Raw genomic sequence first — 20,082 nt, forward strand, 5'->3', positions numbered from 1 at the left:
CCAAAATGCCCGATTTGGGGCCTCACACTGGCTACCAATTGCCTAACCCCCACCAGAAGTAGAACTGCGCCCTGTCCTCTTTCCCAACCTAAATGCCTCCACATGCTACAAGGGATGGAAGAAGCTGCATGTAGCTCATGGGTAGGCAAACTAAGGCCCGGGGGCCAGATCTGGCCCAATTGCCTTCTAAATCCGGCCCACGGACGGTCCGGGAATCAGCGTGTTTTTATATGAGTAGAATGTGCCCTTTTATTTAAAATGCATCTCTGGGTTGTTTGTGGGGCCTGCCTGGTGTTTTTACATGAGTAGAATGTGTGCTTTTATTTAAAATGCATCTCTGGGTTATTTGTGGGGCCTGCCTTGTGTTTTTACATGAGTAGAATGTGTGCTTTTATTTAAAATGCATCTCTGGGTTATTTGTGGGGCATAGGAATTCATTCATTCCCCCCCCCCCAAAAAAATATAGTCCAACCCCCCCCCCCACAAGGTCTGAGGGACAGTGGACCGGCCCCCTGCTGAAAAAGTGTGTTGACCCCTGGCTGTACATTATTGTCAAGACCTAGTAGAATGCACAGTAATGGTGGATTAGTAGTGGATTTATTCTGCTTTATTCTCCAATGCTTCCCCAAGTTATTGCTGTCTGGAGGGGTATAGCACAAAAAAAAGCGAGACAAAAGAAAGAAAAAAAGACCAGAACAATTGTGGTGTAGAAAGTCGTGGGATTTCATCAGGAAGTTATAGGATGTGCACTGATTGGAAATGAAGCAGTAGGACTGCCCCAAAACCTTTGCGGGTGCAAACAGTATTAAAAGTGGGGTTTGCTTATGACCACCCCAATAGCATCACAAGCACAAATTATCATGCATGCACAATAAAAAAGGATCTCTATATTGAGAAACACAGTCTGCAAAACAGAGGAATGCAACTATTTGGCTAATACTGAATTCTGTGTTCATATTGGCTAGATATTTGAGGAGAGATGATAGGCAAATCCATTAGCGTCCATGAATCATAATCGAGTGAAGCAGAAGCCCTGCAAGGGAGCACTCAAGAGAAACTTTAATATTGCCTGAATCAAAATTGAAGCTATTGTGCCCAATCATGGATCATTTATATCAAGGCCAAAAAAAAAAATCTGCATTTTTTTGGTATTCCTGTTCCTTTCTGCTGGTTTCCCCTGTGAAATACTAATTTATTTTGCAGATAACAGAATTTAGCTCACAGTTCTGCAGCTGAATAGCATATACAGTGGTACCTCGGGTTAAGAACTTAATTCGTTCTGGAGGTCCGTTCTTAACCTGAAACTGTTCTTAACCTGAAGCACCACTTTAGCTAATGGGGCCTCCTGCTGCCGCCGCGCCGCCGGAGCCCAATTTCTGTTCTTATCCTGAAGCAAAGTTCTTAACCTGAAGCACTATTTCTGGGTTAGCGGAGTCTGTAACCTGAAGCATATGTAACCTGAAGAGTATGTAACCCGAGGTACCACTGTACAGTGATCTGAGATTCAGGCAGTAGAGAAGGGACTTGCATCTAAGCTTCATGAAAATACTAGTCAGGACAACTGGTGAGAAAGGAGTCGGGTTTGACAGGAAAAAAAAGCAGAGTGAAACTATTTGACCAACTGTAATGATTTTTAGACAGCAAAAGTTGCTGACTTACACACCAAGGTCCTGAAGGAACCAGCAGTGAAAGTATCCATTAGCATTTGGAAATCTGTGCAAAACAGTACTGTATAAAAATCTCCAGTGAAGGTGAAATAATGAGGATTTACAAATCAATGCCCACAACTCATTTAGAAAGTAATTTGATTTTTTAAAAGAAAAAATCTAATAGCATCTAGAAGAAAAACGGGCAATGACTAGAAACTCAGGGAGGTTTGAAATACAGTTAGAAAGCATTGACTACTCATTTACACATTGATCTTTCCCCAGGACTTGTATCTTAAACGTGTATTGATGACTAGCCCTTGAGCATGGTCTGAAAGTACATGCAACAAGCTGAACTGAAGCTTAAGTCTGGGACAATATTGTTGCATGCCACCCCAATCTCCGAGCAGTGCAAGGTTCCGGAGGGTTACCCAGGGTTTGATTTCCACTGAATGAGCGACAGCGGAGACTGTGGTGTCTTTAGGATATATGGTTTATTTACACACATATATACAACCTGAGCCTAAGATGGAGGGGCTTGCAGCATTAACACCCTAGAAGGTATTGCTTCTCCCATAGACCCAGCTTTGGATTCAAGCAGAAATCAAGCATGCCACTCACGCTCAGGTTGCTGGCTGCTTCTTGCTTGTAGCCCAGCCCAAACACACACTCTGAGGCTATTGTCCTTCTCACTACCATCCAGGTGAGAGAGGGAGCGCAGAGCCACTTCCTTTTTTACACAATGGACCCATAATCAGGGGCCATTAAACAGTGGAATGATCCATTAGGTTTTAGCTCTTGCTGGATCCAAGAATTAGAAAGGACTCGGGCACATGGACATACCAGGATTCTTGTTGGGGGGTGGGGAAGAACCTCAGTTTGCTATGTATTTTTATTGAATTTTATTGATGTAGGGGAAGGCAGCTGCCCCTCCCTTGGCTACACCCATGCTCAGGTATCATTCAGCCTAACCCCCACCCATATGATGTACAGTGTACAGTACTATGATGTACAGTGGTACCTCGGGTTAAGTACTTAATTCATTCCGGAGGTCCGTACTTAACCTGAAACTGTTCTTAACCTGAAGCACTATTTCTGGGTTAGCGGAGTGCGTAACCTGAAGCGTATGTAACCCGAGGTACCACTGTATATAATCAGCAGTGCAGATTCATGCATCCTATTGATTTCAATTACATACGTAATAGGAATAAGGGGAGAGCGCTGATTGAAACATTTCTAATACTTACTTTTGTCCGTATCTAAACATGCAAAGCTACATATCAGGTCACAGATTCTGTTGAGAAACAGTGGGTTCAAACTCCCAATACAGTGGTACCTTGGTTCTCAAATGCCTTGGTACTCGGACAACTTGGAACCCAAATCTTATTGGTTTCTTTGGTTTCTGGGGTTATAAAGTTTATATCAACAGTAGACAGTAAACAAAGAGCGGGTTATTCAAATATTTTCTGTTTACTCCTCACCTTGGATGATGGTCTCCCACAAAGGTCTATTGGAGATTTTTAAAATATCATGAACACTTTGAGTGCAATTTTCAGTTGCATTCTTCTGGAAATCCTGGTATGGCAACAACAGAGTGAATTAACAGGGACGGACCATCCAGAATGCGGCAGCTAGACTAGTGACTGGGGGCAGCTGCCGAGACCACATAACACCGGTCTTGAAAGACCTACATTGGCTCCCAGTACATTTCCAAGCACAATTCAAAGTGTTGGTGTTGACCTTTAAAGCCCTAAACAGCCTCGGCCCAGTGTACCTGAAGGAGCATATCCACCCCCATCATTCCGCCCAGACACTGAGGTCCAGCACCGAGGGCCTTCTGGCGGTTCCCTCATTACGAGAAGCAAAGCTGCAGGGAACCAGCAGAGGGCCTTCTCGGTAGTGGCGCCCGCCCTGTGGAACGCCCTCCCATCAGATGTCAAAGTGATAAACAACTACCTGACATTCAGAAGACATCTTAAGTTCTGGGAAGTTTTTAATGTGTGACATTTTAGTGTATTTTTGGTCTCTGTGGAAGCCGCCCAGATGGGTGGGGTACAAATAAAAAATTATTATTATTATTATGTTGTTGTTGTTGTTGTTGTTGTTGTTATCTTGTAGCCCTGCAGGTTTTGTATGTATTTCATATATGCAAAGTGTTTCTTATCATATATTTGTTATAATATATGTCATAGGTGTATGCATTTTACAAACGTGAAGCATTGCTTATTACATATATGTATATATTAAACATATGGGACGCAGGTGGCACTGTGGGTTAAAGCCTCAGCGCCTAGGGCTTGCCGATCGAAAGGTCGGCGGTTCGAATCCCTGCGGCGGGGTGCGCTCCCGCTGCTCGGTCCCAGCGCCTGCCAACCTAGCAGTTCGAAAGCACCTCCGGGTGCAAGTAGATAAATAGGGACCGCTTACCAGCGGGAAGGTAAACGGCGTTTCCGTGTGCGGCTCTGGCTCTGGCTCTGGCTCTGGCCAGAGCAGTGATGTCACGCTGGCCACGTGACCCGGAAGTGTCTCCGGACAGCGCTGGCCCCTGGCCTCTTAAGTGAGATGGGCGCACAACCCCAGAGTCTGTCAAGACTGGCCCGTACGGGCAGGGGTACCTTTACCTTTACCTATATATTAAACATATACATATATATTAAACTTTCTTCTTTGGTGATCACTCGTAGCCGAGTAAGATTGTCTTCCATAAACATGGTTTTAACAATGAGGCCATAAGTGACTGTGGAGGCCAATTCTGGATCCACACGTCCTTCCACAGTGCGGACATTGGTTCCCTGGCGGGAGTTGATCACAGTGTGGATTTGCCAAGCACTCCTTCCTCTTAGCACATTAACATACCTATTGTGTGTCCATTGTTAATCATCCTCAGGTGGACCAACTGAAATCAACGGATGAAGTTTCAAGTTTTAAAACACCTGCTGGAAAGGTTTCTATTTCGTCAGGCTTATGCAGTCCATCTTTCCATAACAGTTAGCTGGTCTTAGTTGTTTATTTCGTTCTCTAATAGTTAGCTGATTAGTTCTGATTTAAACGTGTGTGTGTGTATGTGTGTGTGTTAACTGTACAATTGCTGTGAACCACTCTGATCATGCTGCAGTATATAAACCTCTTTTTTTAATAATAAACTTGCATCGATTAATTTTAATGTTTCTGTGCCCATTAGGACTTAACCTAATATCCATTGCACACACCCACAAACACACTCCTCCCGGTTAAAAATCCCACCCTCGTTATCAACACAGGTTAAGGTTATTGAAACTTGGGTTTTACAGCTCTGCGACCAAAGAATAGGACCCTTCTTCTCCCCCGCTCCCCAACTCCCCTTCGGCTTATGGAGCCGGCGGCGTGGGAGCGAGCAAATGCGCGCGCTCCTCCTCGGCGCCCCCACGGGCCGGCGGAGGCTGCGCGGGGTCCGCTCTCCTGAAAAGCAGAGGCGCGCGCGCCAGGGCGCAGCCGGGAGACGAGCAGCCGCCAGCTCGGTCTCCCAGCCGCCGCGCGAGGGACGCTGCGTGTCTGCCCGGTCGCCTGGCCCTGCTCCGAAGTGGCGGGAAGGCGCCGCGGCGGGCGGAAGAGACGCTGCCTGTGGGGTTGCTGCGTTGTTTTTTGGCGCGCATTTTGGGAAGGCGCCGCTTCCGACGGGGAGACGGGATAAATAAAAGAAGGAGGCTGGTGCCCCCGGGTCGCCCTCGTGCCAGCCTCCCAGAGAAGGAAGGAAGGGACTCTTCGCAGGAGGAGCGGCAGGTAACAACACCCTCCACTTCTTGTGACCCCGAGGCACATTTCGCTCTCCTCATAACAGGGCAGTCCGAAGCACGGAATACGAGAGAGTAAGCCCCCCTGGGTTAAGAGGACGCCTACTTCTGAGTAAACGTGTTTATAGGGTTGCACCGCACGCGTGTTGCATGCATCCTGACGGTGCCTTGCCTTTTCTGCATCCTCCCTCTCTTTCAACCCTTCACACACACACGCATCTCAGCTGCATACACAGCTGTCCCTCGTTATTCAGCAGTCCCACAGATGGCTTGTTCTATATTACAGAGCCATAGCTACGGGGGTGGGGGGCTAGCTGTGTTTTATGCCCCATGTGAAGCTTCCAGAGGGGGCGCCATTGAGGCTCCCAGCCTCTGTTTGCGTGTGTGTACAAATGTCAAACTGGCTCTTTGACCTGAGTGAAATAAAGCCTAGTTTTGCCCCTGTTTATTATATATATATATTATCCCACCCTTCTTCTGGGAAGCTTATTATATTTTACTTTCCCCACCTTCCTATTTTATCCTTCATGTTGAGATATATGGACTATTTCTAAACATTCAGATGATGCTCCTTGGGCATACTATATACTTAATTCGTTCTGGAGGTCTGTTCTTAACCTGAAATTGTTCTTAACCTGAAGCACCACTTTAGCTAATGGGGCCTCCCGCTGCCGCTGCGCCACCAGAGCACAATTTCTGTTCTCATCCTGAAGCAAAGTTCTTAACCTGAAGCACTATTTCTGGGTTAGCAGAGTCTGTAACCTGAAGCGTATGTAACCTGAAGCGTATGTAACCCGAGGTACCACTGTATGTCGAGTTCTCCCCACTCCACTTCCCGATATCCCTTGACCATTCACACTAATCACTGCAGAAGTATCGTTTTCCCCATGGCTTAGAATCTAAACATTCATCTTTCCTTTGGAAACATCATGCCTTAAGTGTGCAGTGTTTCTACACCATATCCGGAATATGAGGAGACACAGAATCTGAATGCCTGATTCCGTTGATTGAAATAATTTGACAGACGAGCTTCTTGAGTTTAGCAGATCACTTGGCGCATGTATTGTGTGGCCCCCCATCCTTGTATTTGTTGTACCCAGCAACAAAAACTCAAGCTGATTCCCACAACACGCATTCTGTCCTTTGTTACATGCATGCAGCTTGTTTCCCTTGACTTATCAACTGAATATGATTTGGCTGTTTTATAACATGCATTTTAGTGAATTTTGTGATTTTATTTGCTGCTGTTGTTTTTTTAAGTGTCATCCATTTTGCCAAATAGAGTTGGGTAAAATGAAATTTGTGCCCATGGTATTTGAATCATGAATGTAATGGTTAGAAGTAATCACTGGACGTTGCAGCCTTTGAGTAATGACGTGGGAACTCACCCATACTGCCAGAGCAAGACGAAATCAAATGTCATTGGGGCAGTTAGCTGAAATCAGCACTGGTATGTCTGTTCTGAGGCAGTAGCAAAAAGCTCTTGCAGAATTTTTGAATTTAGGGGGTGCTGTTTTTAAGCACTACTTTTATCTGAACATTCCATTTTCATATACTCACAGCTCTCATATATTAGAATGTTAAGATTTATTGCTATGCAAGCATGTCATAAAGATTTGATCCTATCAGGTGATCTGGATATATTTCTGTGGTGTTGCTTTGAGTGAACTACTTTACATATCCTAATAAGCATCTCTTTCATCTTTTTAGGGCTGAGTCTTCAATCAAATATTTGTTTGCCTGGTTCAAGATGTGAACTGTTCACCCATCCACAATGCTCACAGATTACGATTTAATTCCAGCTCTAGCGTTTTCTTGGACAGGCTAGGTATATTCAGCTGCAAATATCTTGCATTCAAAAATGCTTTTCCAGCCTTGTCTCATATCCATCACTTCTTTCTAAATCATGTTTTCAAACTCACGTTGCCTATGTCTTATGCGTAGGGCTGAATATCGGGTCGCAAACCATGAGCAAAGAGATCATGGTGGGAGGATAGACTTGCCTTGATAAAACTAGCCTAAAATAGTCAAGCCGTGCCAGAAAAGAATGTGGGGTCCTATTGAACTCACATCTGCATTCAAACAGTCATGGAGTTAGCATGTGTCCTAACCTTCATTTATTTTTGCCACAAAGTCTTCTACTGAACACGCTTCAAATAGTAATTTAAAGATTATCTACCATAGGTAGGTGGCACAAACTGGCATGGTTTCTCTTCGTAGGTGATATTTAGCCAGAATATAACCTCAAACCATTCAAAACAAAAACAGGAATTACCCAGAAATTCCGTTTTTCCTAAACATACTGTTGAATTTTTCAATGCTTCGTAACAATGTATTAATCACCCCATTGTTACCTGAATTGCAGGGGAGCAATTATCCTCATATTTTTAGCAATCTGTAATGAAACATTTAATTGTATCAGAAATAGCTGACTATTCTACAGCTCGTAGATGCATTGTCATATTAAAGGCCTGAAACACTCACTGAAAGGCAGTTTTAATCAGCAACAGCAAACTAGTGCATTCTTATTAATTTATCTTTCATATCCATTTTTTGTGAGCACTTGATGAAATCATCTAAGGAAATATGGTTGTAAAATTAACTCTTCTGTTCAAATCAATGGGATTCACAGTGTGCCTATTCAGAAGTTAGCCTTATTGAGTTCAGTGGTGCTTACTCCCAGGTAAGTAGGTATAGGACTGCAGCTTCCAATGCTCTTAATGGTGTTTTCATTGAACGTTATCATAGAACAGTTGGATTTAGAACTATGCCCAGTGACAATAAAATCATTCCATGTGATTTAAAGTTTTAATCCAGTAGAGGTCACTGTAGCTCAAGAGGCAAAACATTCAGCTAATTAAAAAAACAAACCAACCTCAGACTTTATATCTGTTGTACTTATATTAACCTAATATTTCACTTCTGCCACCTTTTATTTTAATCAGATTATTTAAACTACACGGGTGTGGGGGTGGGTGGGATGTGTCTGCTTCAGAGCCGCACCTCCCTGTCATTTCACTCTCCCTCTAGGTTAGGCTGCCAGTGCTGCTTCTGCTAAGGAAATCTGGATGCTAAGGGGCCAATTGCAGGTGGGCACAGCTTTCTATAATGTGCCAGAGGACTTCACCCCAGCTGGTGTGTAGCGGGGACTATTTGTGAATCCCCTACAGGGTACACCACTTCTGTAAAATGCAATAATATTTTGTTGTTGTTTAGTCGTGTCCGACTCTTCGTGACCCCATGGACCAGAGCACGCCAGGCACTCTTGTCTTCCACTGCCTCCCGCAGTTTGGTCAAACTCACGCTGGTAGCTTCAAGAACACTGTCCAACCATCTCGTCCTCTGTCGTCCCCTTCTCCTTGTGCCCTCCATCTTTCCCAGCATCAGGGTCTTTTCCAGGGAGTCTTCTCTTCTCATGAGGTGGCCAAAGTATTGGAGCCTGAGCTTCACCATCTGTCTTTCCAGTGAGCACTCAGGGCTGATTTCCTTAAGAATGGAGAGGTTTGATCTTCTTGCAGTCCATGGGACTCTCAAGAGTCTCCTCCAACACCATAATTCAAAAGCATCAATTCTTCGGCGATCAGCCTTCTTTATGGTCCAGCTCTCACTTCCAATAATATTTTAAGTACCGTATATATGTTAAGTTTAACCACTTAATCCTGTCACCCTGATTATTTACTGGGTTGTAAAAAAATAATAATAATTCATATATACCCTATATGTTAAAGTGGATAAAGGATCAGTGGCAGTGAAAGCAAAGAAGTATCTCAGATTTTCATATTTAATTGGGAATGTGCCAGTCCTCAATTTATGATCTAGAACTGTTAGCAAGAAGCCTCATCTCATCCTACTAGCCTTGTAGTTCCAGGCTTCAGCAAAAGAAGCACAGAATCATTATAGGGGAGGGGGGATTATTAGGGAGAAGTGAGCTATGCTTGGTAGTGTTCCCACGCCAAGTTTATGTTGTCGTTCCCCACTTACACACACACACACACACACATTTAAACATTAGCAGTTTTCATCATCGAATGTGTAACGTTAATGAAAAACAAAATTTAGGGCTACTGTGGAGTGAGATAATGTGCTCCCGAGCTGTTCAGTGTATGGATGAGTGTACAGTGTGCAGGATGGGGAGCGCATGGCTAGTGTCCACTATGTGCAGAGCATTAATAGTTCCAGCCTGGTTGGAAGCAGCACTTGAATCTCTGTTGTGCTGCGTGTGTTCTGGGCAATGCTATACTCTGAGCAAATTATACTCGGAGTGATGCTGGCGAACCCCATACCTGACAATAGATACTGCTGATCTCCAAGAGAGGCAGTCCATTTTAGTGCTTTGTATATAAAGCCACTGGAAGCCGTCACCAGGAATAATGGAGTGAAGTGTCACCAATATGTGGAAGACACACAGCTTGTGTATTTGTTCTATCTGAATCGGGAGAGGCAGCCCAGGTTCTAGACAGGTGTTTGTGGACAGTGAATGTAATGTTTCCAAGGGGTTGCTTGAGAGTAAGCAAGCAAATATTTCCCTGCTTGGCTGTGAAGCCTTGCTTTTGCTGCCAAACTAAACCTTATCTGTCTGGAGCCCCACTGTCCCATGGCTGACTCAATCGCTGGCAGAATCCATGAGTGGGCGGTTCTTAAACTTTCCCCAGCAAAGCAACTCCTTGATGCCAATTCTGCGCCTCTCTTCTCTGCACGAATGCTTTCTGCGCAAAGGGCATGGGTTGCAGAGGACCCCTCTCCCCACTTCTCCCAGGCACGGAGTCCTGGGACCACCTCACCACTTCCGACTCCTGCAGCTCCTCTCCACTGGAGGCGTGTTTACTCTCCTCCGCAGAAGAGGAACTGCTCCCCACGATCCCTGGGGGTTCTCTATAATCCATTCGGCTTTTCCTCTCTCCCTCCTGAACTGATGGCAGTTCCCTGACAGTGAAGGACTGGATGTGCCCCAGCAAACAAATCTTGAATCTTGAAAAGAATTGTGAAAAGACAACGGTGTCATGTGTTCAGAGTTCTGACATTCAGGAGGGGAGAAGATGGTCTGTTTTGCCTCCTAAAAGCTTCTATTATTTATCAACAAATAAATATTTGTATAGTTCAGAATGTAGCATAGAATCTGAAGCTCCAGCCCTAATATACAATGTGCAAGATATTTAACGACACACCCACCTTCAAATTTGCCTCTTTCTCTGCACCAAATCTTAATTTCTGCAAGTAGCTTATTATGGCTGTCACACAGCGTCCCTCCTACTTCCAAGTCTGTATAATGAAACCATGTGCACAGACATTCTCAGAGAGGAATGTTATGCTTGACATAAGGCTGCTGCTAAAAATAATGGCATATCTGCACTGAGTTGTCGTTTTCTTCTATATTTATTTGAGAGATTTTCTGTAATACTCTTCAGCATTGCCAATCCTGGGTGGGCATTTCCATATGGATTACATCATACAAAAGCTTGGAAATCTTGATAAATTTCAATATGTAAGCTCCCTTGCCACATTTTTTGATATAATCCCATAGGCTCCACAAACAGCAGCTAATGATGTGGTGCAAGGGAATGCCTAGTATTATGATGTCATCACATGGGATTACTCATCCTGCATATTACCAGGGGAGAGGCAAGAAATGAACATGGGGGGACCCATTTTAGGTTGCAGCCATATGTTGTATATAATGCATAGTTCTTTCTGCCTTTGCGGATTCCCAGACTTTGAAACTCTCTTCTCCCAAGGATAGAAAAAAAGCATGCATATTTTTATCGAAGCAAGCAAGAGATAGGCAGGGGATTCTTAGAGGTTCCTGGTACGGTAGTTAACTGCTAGATTCCCTTCGGTGTACTGCTAATGGATGTGCTCATGTTCTATCTACATGTCCACATGTATGTTTATGGAAGTACAGTACCACTTTGGGAGTCTTTAATCTGGACACAGAGGCTCTTGTGTTATGCTGCTCCTAATTTAATATTGCCAACACAAGTCTTGTTGATATGGGGAAAATAGCAAGAGCCACACACATTATTCTACTTGAATACTGTATTTAAATCAAATTTTGGGCCATAAGTAAAATGGTTTTGCGGCTTAAAAGTGCTAAGACAAAAATGCAAAATAGCAAGATGATTAGTTTTTACCCAAAATCCACATTGCCTGGACCTTAAACTTAGTTAGTGATGTAGAGAAACAAATAGATGGAGAGGAGAGATTTGCCTTTAAGGGGCTGGGAGGGCACTAGGGAACTGAAAGGGCTGCAGCGGAGGCTTAAATGCATAAGAGGAACACGCTCCTGTGCAAATAACTGGAGCTGGGATAACACAATGGTTGAAAAACAGTGAGACTGGGGAAATGAGAGATAGAGGTCAGAAAGAGATGGTAATAATAACTTACCTGAAGGAAGAGGGTGCAGAGATAAGTTATTTCCTGGGTTTCTGCATGCAGATGCACAGTCATGACTTGAGTCTTGATAAAACTTTATCTGGTGATTTGAGTCTTTCAAAGAGTCAGCCAGCTGCCTCTGTTTTCTGAAACTTTTGGTTCAGTTGTGGATGTGGTGGCCACTAAAGGTGGCCTTTAGCTGGATCTCTCCCCCAGATTTTCTGGACAGGGACATAGCTATTTTCTTTTATCCATTGGAGGAATTCTCCCTGCTTTCTATAAATCCTTCTAACAATGCTCCAAAAATGGAATAAACTTTGGCTTATGCGTCTCACAAGGATCCTGAATAAACCCAAAGAAAGGAGCAAACATGACTAAGAGAAGGAGATGGGAAAGATGGAGAAAGGATCTAGCTAAAGCTGAAGAAGTTCAGCTCCTGAAGAAGAAGAAGAAGAAGAAGAAGAAGAAGAAGAAGAAGAAGAAGAGTTTGGATTTGATATCCCGCCTTTCACTCCCCTTCAGGAGTCTCAAAGCGGCTAACATTCTCCTTTCCCTTCCTCCCCCACAACAAACACTCTGTGAGAGACTTCACAGAAGTGTGACTAGCCCAGAACTTTCGGGTTGGCGCCATCGCCGAATGGCAGACTCCCTCCGAGCTCCGGAGGGAGTCTGCTCAGCAGGGGTTGGGTCCCACCGCGCCGGCGACGCGGGGACCCTCAAAAACCATGGGCGCAGAAGCCCATGGACCTGGTGACTCGGCGGGCACTGTTTGCGCCCCCCCGACCTGCGAAGGAGCCTTTTTAAAGGCTGCGGAGCGGGGGACGGGGGGTGGTGTGGTGCTATGAGTCCTCCGCTTCCCCTGCCGAGCGAAGCCGCATGCCATTCGACGGAGAGCGCTGACTTCTTCCATTGAAAATTTGGACTAAAAATAACAACCCGTGAGTAATTGGGAAATCGTATCTAAAAGGAAATAATTTTTTTTAATTTGGAACGAGCGGGGGAGGTGCAAAAAGGAAGTCCGCCTCCCCCCTGTTGTAGATGATTTAAAGCAAGGATCTGACAACTAAGATCGAGAGAAGGGTCTGTTCTTTATTGATAAAAGTTATTAATTTCACGATGGGAAACTACAAGATTGTGCTGGAGGAGAAAAGTGGATTGTATGAGCTAAAGCGCAACCCCCCGGGAACCGGGAGTGATCCGTGAGAGAGCCTGGAGAGGAGATATAGAGATTTTGACAGCTGTCAAAGCAGCTGTCAAAGTTGGAGAATAAAAGGAGAACTTTGTTACGACGACTTTGCCGGTTAGATTCGTTACAATTTGGATATAAATTGTTGAAAACAAGGAATAACAATGTTAGTTTGACTTTTGGGTGTGATCTGGAAGGAAACTAAGTTACTGTAATCCCTCTAGAGGGAGCTTTGGGACACTACAAGAATCGTTGTAAGTGGAAAAATACTCATGGAACTGAACAGGACTTTTTATCTCCTGGGAAAGCTGCAAAAACGAAACACTATTTTGTCTACAGAGGTCTCTACACTAAAGGAGACAATAGATATATCTATTGAAGAACTGAAGGGACTTGACGCAAGTTTTTGTTCCTGAATAAATAAATAAAGCCTCTGTAGAGGAACTAGAAGCTTTTGGAATTAGAATGTTTTTGCAGCGGAACAGGAAAAGAAACCTGAGGAAAGTGAGGAAAGAGAACAACAAGAATTGGACTAAGCTGGAAGTGGGAGCATTTGGGACATCCAGACTTAAAAGGATTAAGAAACAAAATTTGAGTTTTACTCTTGAATATAGAGATCTGGATGGAAGAAAAATGGACCTTCTTGAGATAAAGCTTTTCCAAGATTGGGTGTTCGAAATTAAAGACTATTAAAAAGATGGCAAAGACTATTAAAAAGACGGCAAAGTGGAGCTGAGAGAGATCTGGACATGGATGTGGGGTCTCCAGGATGACAGCAGATAGATTGACGGACATTGGGGATCGAAACCGGGAAAGGGGGGAGGGAAATTCGGAATCCAAAGGGTGTAAAACTATATTCTGAACTATGTTTTCTTTATTTTTTATTTCGTTCTGTTCGGTGTATTAAAGAGGGGAGTTCGTGGAAGGGAACAGGGGTCGATCTTAGGGGGGGGGGATTTTTAAGCTGAAGGACGGTCGAATTAAAAGGGAAAGTGGTCATTCAAGATGAATTAAATTGAATATTGGGCCAATTATAATAAGCTTAAAATTTGGGGTAAGAACTTGTGGAACTAATATAATGGAAATGGAATACAGGAGGGGGTGGGGTGGGGAAGTCCTGGAAAGATGTTAATGAAAGTAAGGCCTAAATGTAAATGTTTCTTTTTTTTCTTTTTTTTTCTTTTTTCTTTTTCTTTTTTCTTTTATATTTTGGATTTTTCTGGAAATTCTAATAAACATGATTAAAAAAAAAGAAGAAGTGTGACTAGCCCAAGGTCACCCAGCAGCTGCATGTGGAGGAGCGGAGACGCGAACCCGGTTCCCCAGATTAGAAGACTACTGCTCTTAACCACTACACCACACTGGCTCCTGCAGCCATCCTTGGGGAAAAGAGAAGCATGGAGAAGCCTACCAAGCATTATACCCATGAAACCAAAGAGGTTGGGGATTTGAGGAATGCCCAGTTATAGGCGAGGGACTTCCTGTGAGGCATCTGCTCTAATGCAAAGGGTGATCTTGTTAAGGACAGGGCTAGACAAAGGACACAGGTCTATCTGCTGGCATCACAATGCAGTTTTCCCACTGCAGAATTTCTGCATGGTCATGAAAAGATTCCTGGGCCACTCACAGCATCCTTCTCAAGTGACCACTCAGGAAAGAGTGGAATGCAAAAAGGGTGTTTAATCTAATTACCAGTTTGGAGGAAACAATTAGAGAAAACTAAGGGACGCGAGTGGCGCTGATCAGAAGGTTGGCGGTTCGAATCCCCATGACGGGGTGAGTTCCCGTTGCTCAGTCCCTGCTCCTGCCAACCTAGCAGTTTGAAAGCACGTCAAAGTGCAAGCAGATAAATAGGTACCGCTCCAGTGGGAAGGTAAATGGCGTTTCCGTGTGCTGCTCTGGTTCACCAGAAGTGGCTTAGTCATGTTGGCCACATGACCCGGAAGCTGTACGCCGGCTTCCTCGGCCAGTAAAACGAGATGAGCACCGCAACCCCAGAGTCGTCTGTGACTGGACCTAACAGGGGCTCCTTTACCTTTACCTTTACCTTTATTTTATTTTTTTAAATAATATTTTATTGCATTTTACACAAAAAAGAACAAAAAAGCAAATTTCCACAAACATTACAAAAGAAAAAGAAAACATAGACAAAAAATAAAAAAGAAGAAAAAAAGGGAATTTTAACATAAAAAAAACTCACTTTCCAATTTTAACCTTCAAAACCTTATTTTCCTTATTTCCACCCGCCTCCCGATCTTGTATTCTATGTAATAATTAGTTCAGCAAGATCATTCTTTATTCATTTTGATTCTTAATCCCTCCCTTTGTGCTCTTATTTAACTTAGTCACTAGAACCCCTTCTTTTCCTTTTCAACGTCCTCAACATTCAATGATTTTACAGTGTTTTTGTAGATAAACTTTAAACTTCTTCCAGTCCTCTTCCACCTGCTCTTCTCCTTGATCTCGAATTCTGCTGGTCATTTCAGCCAGTTCCATATAGTCTATTACTTGCATCTGCCATTCTTCCAGGGTGGGTAGATCTTGTGTCTTCCAATGCTTTGCAATGAGTACTCTTGCTGCTGCTGTAGCGTACATAAAAAAGGTTCTGTCCTTCTTTGGCACCAATTGGCCAACCATGCCCAGAAGAAAGGCCTCTGGTTTCTTCAAGAAGGTATACTTAAATACCTTTTTCAATTCATTATATATCATCTCCCAGAAAGCCTTAATCCTTGGGCACGTCCACCAAAGGTGAAAGAATGTCCCTTCGGTTTCTTTACATTTCCAACATTTATTATCGGGCAAATGATAGATTTTTGCAAGTTTGACTGGGGTCATGTACCACCTATATATCATTTTCATAATATTCTCTCTTAAGGCATTATATGCCGTGAATTTCATACCGGTGGTCCGCAACTGTTCCCAGTCAACAAACATAATATTATGACCAACATCTTGTGCCCATTTTATCATAGCCGATTTTACCGTTTCATCCTCAGTGTTCCACTTCAACAGCAGATTATACATTCTCGACAGTATCTTAGCATTGGGTTCTAACAATTCTGTTTCCAACTTTGATTTTTCCACCTGGAAACCGATTTTCCTGTCCAAATGATAGGCCTCTCTTACTTGAAAATAATGTAACCAGTCTCGCACCTTGTCCTTAAGTTTCTCATAACTCTGCAATTTCACTTTGTCTCCCTCCTGCTCCAAAATTTCCCAATATTTTGGCCAATTAGATTCCATATTAAGCTTTTTCAGGGCCTTTGCTTCCATAGGTGAAAGCCACCTTGGGGTTTTATTTTCCAATAAATCTTTATATTTCATCCAGACATTAAACAATGCTTTCCTGACAATATGGTTTTTAAATGCTTTATAAACTTTAGCCTTACCGTACCACAAATATGCATGCCACCCAAAAACATTATCATATCCTTCCAAGTCTAAAATGTCCGTGTCTTCAAGAAGTAGCCAATCCTTCAACCAGCAGAAAGCTGCTGCTTCATAATATAACTTAAGGTCCGGCAGGGCAAACCCCCCTCTTTCCTTTGCATCAGTAAGAATTTTATATTTTATTCTGGGCTTTTTGCCCTGCCAGACAAATCTAGAAATTTCTTTTTGCCACTTCTCGAAGAGTCCATTTTGTCAATGATTTGTAACGTCTGAAACAAAAACAACATTCTTGGCAATACATTCATTTTGATAACAGCAATTCTACCCAGTAAGGAAAGCTTCAAATTTGTCCAAATTTCAAGATCTTTTTTCACTTCTGACCAACACTTCTCATAATTATCTTTAAATAGATTTACATTCTTCGAGGTCAAGTTCACCCCTAGGTATTTCACTTTTTTCACCAATGTTAAACCTCTTTCTTCCTGAAACCTTTCCTTCTCTGCTGTTGTTAATTTTTTCTCTAAAACCATAGTTTTAGATTTATTCAATTTAAATCCTGCCACCTGACCAAATTCTTGTATTATTTCCAAAGCTCTTTTAGAACTAGGGACTGGCTCCTGTCAGTACTAGGTCATCTGCGAAGGCTTTAAGTTTATAGTGTTTAACTCCGACCTGTATACCCTGAATCTGTTGGTCCCTTCTAATCATGTTCAGCAAGACCTCCAGGACCGAGATAAAAAGTAAAGGGGAAATTGGGCAGCCTTGTCGTGTCCCTTTCTCAATCTTAACTTCTTCTGTAACTACATTATTCACTATTAATTTTGCCTTTTGTTCTGAATAAATCGCACCTATACCGTTTCCAAACCTATCTCCAACCCCCATCCCTTGCAAATTTTTCCTCATAAAGCTCCAAGAAATATTGTCAAAGGCTTTCTCCGCATCAATAAATATCAATACAGCTTTTGTATTTATATTAACTTGTAATTTTTCCAAAATGCCAATTAAATTTCTCGTATTATTTGACAATTGCCTACCTGGGAGAAAGCCAGCTTGGTCTTTATGTATCATTGTTACTAAAACTTTTTTCAATCTTTTAGCCAAAATATCAGCAAAAATTTTGTAATCCACATTAAGTAGGGATATGGGGCGGTAGTTCTTGAGTTGTGTCTTTTCTGTCTCATTTTTCGGTATAAGCGTGATGTAAGCTTCTTTCCACGACTCCGGCGCTCTTTTCCCTTCCATAATTTCATTGCAAACCTCCATTAGAGGTTGAATTAAGTAGTCCTTCATGTCTTTATAATATTTGGAGGTTAGCCCATCCGGGCCTGGAGACTTGCCTAGTTGCAGATTCTTGATGGCACCTTCAATCTCCTGTTCAGAAATTTTGTCATTCAGTGTTGATTTATTCTCTTGAGATATTTTTTGTAATCCATTTGTTGCCAAAAATTCCTCAATTTTACTTTCATTCTGTGGCCCTTGTGTGTACAATTGTTTAAAATATCTCTGGAAACAGTCTTGAATCTCCCGTGGGTTTTGTATATTTCTTCCATTTATTTCAAGATTAGTAACAGTGTTTAATTTCTGTCTTTTCTTCAGCTGCCAAGTTAGCAGCTTTCCACACTTATTGGCCGATTCAAAAGTTTTTTGTCTCATTTGTTTAATTTTCCATTCTATGTCCTGATTAACCATTTTCAGATATTGTGCCTGGTGTAGTTTAATTTCTCGTAGGATGTTTTGTGACTTAGGTTTAATCCTTAATCTCCTCTCGCCTTCTCTAATTTTCTCTAAAATCTTTTCTTTCTTCTCCTCTTGAAGTTTCCTCTTTATAGCATTTTGCTGAATCAAGAACCCCCTCATTACGGCTTTGCTTGCGTCCCAGATTACTCTTTTCTCCACAGTAGTCTTCAAATTTATTTCGAAATAGTCTTTCAAAGTTTTTTGGGCCTTCTTAACAATTTCAGAGTCTCTAAACAAGGTGTCATTCATTCTCCATCTAAAGGAACCAGTCGGTGTTAGTTTCATATCCATCCTCACTGGCTTATGGTCGGAGCAGATTTTTGGGCAGATTTCCACCTTTCGAATTTTGGGCGCCATCCCTCTTGTAATCCAAATTTGGTCTATTCTTGTCCAAGTCAAATTGGCTTCAGAGAAGAAAGTCCCCTCTCTACCTAGGGGGTTTTTAGTTCTCCAAATGTCAATCAAATCCATATTGTCTGTCAGTTCAAAGAAGGTCTTTGGTAGTCTTCCATCTTTTGTAACTACCTTACCTTTACCTTTAATGGCCAAATAAAAGTGTTTACTTGCATTAGATATACAGTAGCAAAAAGTCTGGAGATGCGTCTAGCCACCATATGCTTGATGACACCTATTTTAACCTAGCATGTGACACCTGGACTTGCCCTGTTCTTCTGAATAATGATAATAATTCTGCTTGCAACTATGTTGTCCGTGTGACTGCTCGCTCCCATGCACCGCTTGCTGCTCTGAGTTGTGATCACACCAATATAGCTTTGTTACTTTGCAATTGCACTGCACTCACTGCTCATAGCAAAGCCAGAATAGACACACAATTTCAGGGCACCTGCAGGGTTCCAGTTGAACTGAGCTTCTCGGTAACAGTGGGATGAACAGAAGTCAAAGAAACCTGTGTAAATTCCCCTGCAAATAATAATTATTTTAAGTTTTTCGCCCCTCGTTGAAGCATTAGTGCAGCACTAGCTAGTTTGTCATGGATTAAAATTAGCCCTGCCAGTGAAAGGCAGTGGAATGTGAGATGTGGCCAACCATGTAAACAAGTCCAGCCACGCCTCGAATATCTTCCACTCTAGATTCAAGTGGAGAAAATCATTCTATAAGGCAGAGAGAGTCTGATCCTAGTTAGTTCAGCAAATCGTACTGCTTTCAAATCTTCTAAGGTAAGTCTTTTACATATGCTTGGATGTATATATGTTATGAGCCGTAACTAAATTGTACGTGTCCTTTTCTTGTTACACTGCTTGCAGTTCTGTTAATCTTCCCTTTGAGCTTGTTATCTTAACTTCAAGCACCAAACTTAACGTTTAATGTTTTGTATATCATTACTGATTTAAACATTGGCAGAGCTTCAGCTTAGCAAAGCAAGTTTTCTTCATTGCATTCAATTGCATAATAGATTAGCAATATATTATATTATTTAATTTTTTAAAAATGTTACTCTTTTCTTTTGGCGACAGTCTGATTTACACAGGATGAATGGTCTCTGCACTCTCCAAGGAAACTCTGGCTTATTTTGCCTGATAGTTTTCCTGTCTCCCCTGCCCACCTCCTCCTCACCCCTAAAACAAATGGCTGCAACTACATGGATAATTTTCTTACTGAGAAAAATGTTATTTTTATTTAATAACGGAATTTCACTTGTTCTTGTCACATATGGATGTGAATATGAAATTTTGTGCTTCAGTTATATGCTCTTTTAATCCAGTGGTATTATATAAACATGTGTATCAGTAAGGTTCATTCTGTTATATGTGATGCATCAGCCACAGTTGAGCTCCACTGACCTAAACTGTTTCCACAAATGACATACAAATTCTCCCAGGCATTTAAGCAAGGACCCTTTTGTATTCATGCAGGATTTTTGTGACTCTGGAGGTGGGGCTAAACATGCTTCTGCAGCCAGACAGGATCATGTTCTCCCTTAGTTCAGTACAGTGGTACCTCGGGTTACATACGCTTCAGGTTA

General features: G+C 42.5%; 1 protein-coding gene across 3 annotated transcripts in view; it reads left to right on the plus strand.

Annotated features, from left to right (window-relative positions):
• The first annotated feature begins 5,165 nt into the window (after positions 1 to 5,165).
• Positions 5,166 to 20,082, plus strand: part of SGCG (sarcoglycan gamma) — a 34,314-nt gene continuing 19,397 nt past the window's right edge. For 2 of the 3 annotated variants that reach the window (XM_079974113.1, XM_079974114.1), the window contains exon 1: positions 19,133 to 19,276. The gene's annotated coding sequence lies outside the window, so the exon portion shown is untranslated. Of the gene's footprint in view, positions 5,406 to 7,126; positions 7,245 to 19,132; positions 19,277 to 20,082 lie in introns of those variants that run through there. The other variant, XM_079974115.1, reaches the window with a different exon arrangement.

This window comes from Podarcis cretensis (assembly GCF_951804945.1).
Source record: "Podarcis cretensis genome assembly, chromosome: 4".
Taxonomy (NCBI): Eukaryota; Metazoa; Chordata; class Lepidosauria; order Squamata; family Lacertidae; genus Podarcis; species Podarcis cretensis.